Here is a 6,954-nt window from a genome sequence, read left to right on the forward strand (position 1 = left end):
CTAACATTTGATTTCACGCATTATGAACCAAACATACCTTGAGAATGCTGTAGCCACACTGATGCAGAAAATATCTTGTTTAAACCCTGAGTTGAGTGGTTTTGCTGAAAAAAACTATTATAACATTCAGGACCGTGGGAAAGCTGGGTTGGATTCAGACTGCAGTTCATAAACACATTAAACAGAGCTTCCTGAACTATCCATACAGGACTAATCAACATGAACTGGTGCAGCAATTGATTATTTCTGCCTGTCGGGCACAACACATTGATTACATCACTCTCTGAAGCAGTGCATAAATAATGTGAGAGGAGAAGCGGCAAGCCCCAGCAGAGAAGTGACAGAGCCTCTTTATCATAATTTATAATAGTTTTTTTTCAGCAAAACCACTCAACTCAGGGATTAAACAAGATATGCTTCTGCATCAGTGTAGCTACAGCATTCTCAAGGTATGTTTGGTTCATAATGCATGAAATCAAATGGTAGATTTCCTTTAAGTTGTCTCCCACCTGTGACTTATAGATGTCTTCAACTCCTTGCAGCACATCTCCATATTATACCTGAGTTAATATCTAGAGACAAAAAAGAACAACAAAGGATGAGTCTACTTGAATGTTGTGTATAGACCAATACATGTCACCTTGGAACGTTTCAGAATCCACCCAGGACAAGATGCCTTCAATCTGATGTGTGGCTAGCTAGTAAGCTGGGATGGCATGCAGTGATGTTTAACAATCCGACAGAAAGAAAAGTGCTATAGAAAAAAAAAACAAAGAATAAAAGATTGAGCACTTACCAGTGCTTACACCTATAGCCTAATAAACTTAATGTCAATCCATAATTATAAATAAAAAAGTTTATTCCAAATAAAAGAGACCTGATGCTTCGGAGGAGTAAATATTTTATCAGAGGAAGGGTTTTCAAGTCTGAAACACATCATGTCCATTTAATTTTATTTGAAATAAACTTTTTAATTACGGAGTATCAATTCCTTACTGTTTTGAACATCTCTGCTTGCTGTCTTATTATAGGAAACTTCTATGTTTAGATCCTGTGGATAAACCCTGGTCCATGGTCATTAGTCCATTAGTGCCCCCCCCCCCATTTTTTATTTGATGTAATTTTTGATCACAACAATATCAGAATGTATTGACCCTGGTATCCAGTGGTAGGGAAATTATGATCCCAGGTGTGTATTAGGACTGTTATGTGAGGACTGCATTCTGTTTATATTAGAGTTATGTTCTGCCTTGTTTGATTTGTATTCTTCCATATTCAGCATTCGGGGTGCCACAAATACCATGCTTACTATAAGGATGTCCTGTTTATCTTCCAGTAAACCCTTGCAAACAGCACTTTGCAGTCCATCGGGTCTATGTGGTGCACCAAGGTAACAAGACGTAAAAAGAGGCAACACCCAACTTAAATGTGTATTAGTTTATTATTATTTCAGATTGGCGCTGACTACCTGACTAGATGTCAGTAAACCCCTGCTTATGTTCCAAGGAACAGCAGGGTGTTAACCACAACAAGATGCTTGATGGAAAAACAATGAACTGTAACTACCGGAATGACCTCATTGATTTACTGTATTGTTGGTGTTAGAAAAATGTATGAGTCGTGACTCATTACCCTTACCCTAGTATTATTTGTTGATATGGTATTTACAGTGTTTTATCTTACCCAGCTGCAGATAGTAAGGCAGAATGTCTATAGACAGTGCAACAGTGATAATATTGAAGGCACAATGTCCACTCTAGGGTCACATATAAACAAACAATGTTACCACTTAGGTGACGTGCACTCTTATTATAAGCATGCCTTTCTTGAAAAAAAAAAATTGTGCTCTGTATTCGTAGAAATATTTGTTTTTGCATATGTAAATGCAAATAATCACTTTCAGTGCAGTGTGGGTATAAGTGTGAGATTTGTGGAACCGTCTCTTGTTTGGTTTCATGTAGACTAACCATGCCATGCTTTCACTCTGAACTTGGACAACAGGCAGCGCTCACTAATCTCCGTCAGCTTCATAGGGATTAATGGAGCAGAACTGTCCATAAATCTCAGGGACAGAGCCGGTCTGACAGTTACCTGGGTTCCCATCGGATCCTTCGTTCTCGTGATCAGTAAAGATCTCATCACTGAGACCCCCACCGATCAGCAAGTTAGGCCCTATCCTGTGTTGGGAAACTAAAATGTAACAAAGTAATATTTCTCTGAAATCAGCCCATTATCAAATCATTATCTCACAATCGGAACTGGTATGATGCAGGGAAGCTACAATGTATGTGTCTAGTCCAGTGGTGGCGAACCTATGGCACGGGTGCCTGAGCTGGCACTCAGAGCCCTTTCTGTGGGCACTCAGGCCATTTACCCCAGGACAGAGCTCACTAAAAAGGACCAAATTCACCAAATCTTCCTGCAGACCCAGGCAATTTAAGAGATGCTACAATCAGCGCGATTTTAAAACGACACTTCATTGGAACTACGGTAAAAGTGAGAATGTGTTGATAGAACTGCATTATCTTTGTAGGTCATCCTAATGTACCCACCATTCTTACTGTACAGAGAGACCCTGGTGAGAAGCTACAATGATAGTCTGAATGTGCCCTCCTGTATTTGTGGCCTCAAGGGGCCGATACGACTGATAAGTGTTGAAGAGCAGGTAGCTCTTAAGTTACTGCTTAAAATGCAATGTTGGCACTTTGCGGTAAATAAGTGGAATTTGGTTATAGTTTGGGCACTCGGTCTCTTAAAGGTTCGCCATCACTGGTCTAGTCCATTGAGTAACCAGTTATCTGCTTTCAATATGTTTATCAGCTTGCTTGAATAGTTGAGTACATTGAATTCATGCCCTATTGTGTTTTGTTTTGTTAAAAGGGTTTTCCCACATTCTCACATCTCAATCCCCTAGTGATGTTAACACAATAAAGATCATTTTAATCCCTTACTTTACAAATTTACTCAGTTTTATTGCAGTTTTAGTTTCACTGTCTATGGGGCTCAGTGCAAAATCCCAGGGTGTGTGTGGGTCCTCTCTGAGCAGGCAAATTTACTGTATTATACATCTATTTCTGTGAGCTGGGTAAGGGTGTGTGAGGGTGCAGGTGTATATGCACTTTCATCTGGCTTTTGACATTGTATTAACACGAAAATTGAAAAAAAGTTCAGCTCACCTCCCTGACACTTCCGATATGGGTATCTTTTCAGTCAATGCACGGAGAGCTGTGTGGGGACCAGCGGTTAGGAATCATAAATAGAAAAAATGCTTGCAGACTCCAGCAGCCAGATCCAGAAAATATATAAGTAAAACTCTTACCTTTATTAATTCAGTAGAAAAAACATGTTAAAAATACATAGTACGGTCAAGGAGACTTCATTGTATTATGTATTTTTAACATGTTTTTTCTACTGAATTAATAAAGTGAAGAATTTTACTTTTCTGGATCTGAGTGCTGGAGTCCCCAAGGATTTTTTCTATTTATGATTGTACTAATGACCTTTGACAGCATATTGTTCACCTCCACTATTATGTGATACATAGCAAATTGATGTTTGATGTTTTCAATTTTTGTAGGATCTACACTTTTTACAAGGAAAAAAAAACTTTTCTGGTTTGCCATAAAGTCTTTGTTTGGATTTTCCAGCAAATAATTAATATGATCAGTGGAAGGAAAAGTTATACACTTTTCCATTATGCTTTCTGGATCAATTCCTCATGGTTTTCTATATCTTTGCTTGCTGTCCTGCTATAGAAGGTTTCTGTCCATGGTCATGTGATGGGCATGCAGTTGCCTGTGAGTCCATCACAAAACTATGGACAGATTCTATCCACCGGAAGTAAACGTAGAAGCTTCCTTTAGTAGGACAGCAAGCAGAGATCTAGAAAACCATAAGGAATTTATACAGAAAGTATATTCATTACACAAATCAAATCAATCATTTTCTGAAAGTGGGCAACCCCTTTAAGTTCCTCCAGCACATCCACGGCAATCCTTTTAAAACTTTTAGTTTATTTCATGAATATAAAAAAATCTATCCAGGCATCACAACACGCACGAGGATGACGTTTTGTGATGGATTTTTTTTATTCATGAAATAAACTACAAGTTTTACATGGATTTCCGTGGACTTGCTGGAGTGTCCTTTTGAATTGCCTGCTGAGTGGACAGACTTCCGATAGATTTCTCCTTGCACCTGGAAACCAAGAGCTTAATGGGTGAGCTGGACACTACTTTCTTCTATTATCCCCTTTGAGTTAGTGACAATTTTTGCCGTTCTGAAAACAAAGTTAGGGTTTTGGAATGAGTTCCCCTATCTCTTTAACTTAGTAAACCTTTCAAAAGCCCATGTCAGCTGTATGTTTTATCATATATGGAACGTTGTTGTGTCCCCTTCATTATTCTGGTTTAATGCTCTGAATTAGTTTTTCTCTTGGTACTTTGGTGCTTCATTTTCATGATGTCTCCTTCATTTGCAATTTTGTAATTCCTCTGCTTCTACCACATAATCTGTGAGGTTAGACTGATTTAGTCTTACTCATTGGAACTGACCTCTGGGAATATTTTCTAGCTATTTCGGAAGGTGGCAACTGGACATATGAATATAGCTATTGCTATTTGTATTTGACTTTGTTAAAATATTTGTATTTTTAAAAAATATTATTTATTTATAGAGCACCATTAAAGAGGACCTGGGCACTAGGAGCTGCATTTGTAGTGTACAGCGCAGCAGTGTTAGCGTTATTGTAACACTGCTGTGTTTGTTTTATCTCTAGTAAGCCGCTCCTAGTGCTGATTTTCAGGGTAACAGGTCCTCTTTAATTCCATGGTGCTGTTTAATGAATAAGGGGTTTCCATACATTACATTAGGTAAAAAAAAAATGCAAGTACAAGTACAAAGGCTACAGTGATCAAGTGGAAGAAGAACCCTACTTGTGAGAGCTCACAATCTATGTGGGAGGGTAGATGTAGACACAAGGTGCAGTTATTGTGTGTTGTAGGCGATCCTGAACTGGTGAGTTTTCAGATTGCGTTTGAAGGTTTGGAAAGTGGGGGCAGTCTGACACATTTTAGAAGAACGTTCCAGATTATTGGGGGTGCAGAAGTCCTGGATACATTTCTGAGGAGAGCGGATGGTAATAGAGTGAAGCTGAAGGTCCTGTGAGGAACGAAGATTGTGGGATGGTATTGACTGATGAAAAAATATATTAAATCTTAAAAAATGCACAAAGGCTCTACTATAGGTAGGGAAAAAATGTAAAAAGAACCATTAATATTATTAAAAGTACTCCGTAACCAACCATTTTGGAAGATGGTATACGCCTCCTACCTTTCAGCATATACATTTTACGTAACACAGAGCATATCTGGAACCACATATCTTGAAGTGGAAATCCCCCTCATATATAAAATAGTTGTGTGAGAGAATAAAGTTCCATCACATGTACACTCAATTTGCTTTAAGGGTAAAACTATCAGTAAATGGTGGAACTCCAAATTCAATTGTAGTCAAATATTGCATTCAAATCCTTGCAACATTTGAAATAAAATTCTGTTTCTATACAGCAATATATAGCACTAAATAATGACTCCAGACAGTCTATTTAACACATTGATGACATATGACGAGCATGCACGTCCTAACTAGTGGACTGTTGCTGCATTAAGACAAGCATACTTGTCCTGATGATTGGCCTGGCACTGTGAGAGTGTCAGGAGATAGTTATACATAGCCTGGTACTGGCTGTATATGTTCAACACAGAGACTTTTCTGTGCAAGGAAGATTAACCTCTTAACATCCATGGTCAAGAACGATCCTGTTAGATAAGGGTACAGACAGAGAGAAAAGCGGAATGCCAGGAGTTGCCATGTACGAGGCCTAATAGGCAAATTGTCAGTATGATACTGACAGATACAATACATTAAAGTGCAGAGGTACTACAGTGTATTGTATAATGGATCAATGTATTCCCAGCATAAGTTCCTTAGTGGGAAAGTAATAAAAACTTTAAATAAAGTTTTGTGGTTTTTTAAATAATTTAAAAAAATGTTCAAAAAATTTGCACTATCCCTATAACTAACTATGTATTTTTTAAAAAAAATTAGAAAAAAACACCCTCACAAAATGGGTATTACCCTGTCTGTAGCAAGCCTGGCTAAGAAGATATTATTTAATTATACCTATACTGTGAAGGGCATAAAATTGCAATTGTAATGCTTCCTTCCTACTAATAAAGGGTAAATGCAATTTTTTTGCTAAAGTAATAAAATTTAAGAAACGTTTGGTGTCTTCTTAATCGTACGAACCTACAAAATAACTTTAGCATGGTTTTATACTCTATAAAGAACATGTAATTAAAAAACAAGTGGCGGAATAGATGTTTCTTTTCAGCAACCTCACGAGAAGGAGTTAATAGATTTTTTATCATTATTCCATTTTTAACCCAAATATTAACCTATTGGAAAATACTTTACTGCAAAATAACAAGCCCTCATATGGCCATGTCAGATAAAAAATAAAAATGTTATGTCGGTTGGAAGTTTATCAAGGAAAAGTGCTCTGTCCTGAAGACCACTTTAGGCTGTGTCCTTAAGGTGTTAAATATGTTGTTAAAATTTTAATGTCTTTTTCTAACAGAATCAATCCTGAGGTTACAGTTTTCCTTGCCCTATTCTGGACCCCACATTTTCATATTTAATTTCCTAGATTCCCAAATGTAGAATTAATGGCTGTCTCCACAGTCTTTAGTGGCAAAATCTTCATTGGCAGTGAGGGATTTCCCAGAACAGAGAGCTGCTGCAAAGCATGACTGTTAGTCCAATGATCTTCATATCACCACACATTACAACATATCATCAAGTTTGCTGATAAAAGCTGAGATAACCCATTTAACTTTGGCAATAGTAGAAAAGTAAATCACTCATGTTTTTAAAAGCGTTTTTTTTTTTATT

The sequence above is a fragment of the Engystomops pustulosus genome, chromosome 4 (genome assembly GCF_040894005.1).
Source record: "Engystomops pustulosus chromosome 4, aEngPut4.maternal, whole genome shotgun sequence".
In the NCBI taxonomy this organism is placed as follows: domain Eukaryota; kingdom Metazoa; phylum Chordata; class Amphibia; order Anura; family Leptodactylidae; genus Engystomops; species Engystomops pustulosus.